This window comes from Nanorana parkeri, unplaced genomic scaffold (genome assembly GCF_000935625.1).
Source record: "Nanorana parkeri isolate BGI_ZX_2015 unplaced genomic scaffold, ASM93562v1 scaffold978, whole genome shotgun sequence".
Lineage (NCBI taxonomy): Eukaryota > Metazoa > Chordata > Amphibia > Anura > Dicroglossidae > Nanorana > Nanorana parkeri.
Window position 1 is genome coordinate 574,912 of NW_017307246.1, and position 312 is coordinate 575,223.

Sequence of the window (312 nt, forward strand, 5' to 3'; positions counted from 1 at the left end):
GTCGCCCAGCCGGTTCCTGAGATTCACTAGAGTAAAGCTCATCACTACTTCCCGTACACGACATAGCAGAACTTTAAACACCCAGATATTTACGCGATGATTGACGAAAACAAAAATAAATAAATCACGTGATAAGATACATTTCAAGGCCCAACTCGTACGTCACAAAGAATACCGCAATATATGAAACGAGCGGAGTCTGAGCACACGTGTATGTAGGCCGTGTGCCCTCTACAATGGACGGGCCTCTTCTCCAGGAAGATACCCCAATCCCGCCATTCACAGCCACATGGGGGAAATGAAGGAAATCCA

At 46.5% G+C, this 312-nt stretch overlaps 1 protein-coding gene across 2 annotated transcripts in view; it reads right to left on the bottom strand.

The window, feature by feature from the left end:
- RAN (RAN, member RAS oncogene family) overlaps positions 1 to 312 on the bottom strand; it is a 6,788-nt gene that overhangs the window by 5,856 nt on the left and 620 nt on the right. The window lies entirely within an intron of this gene.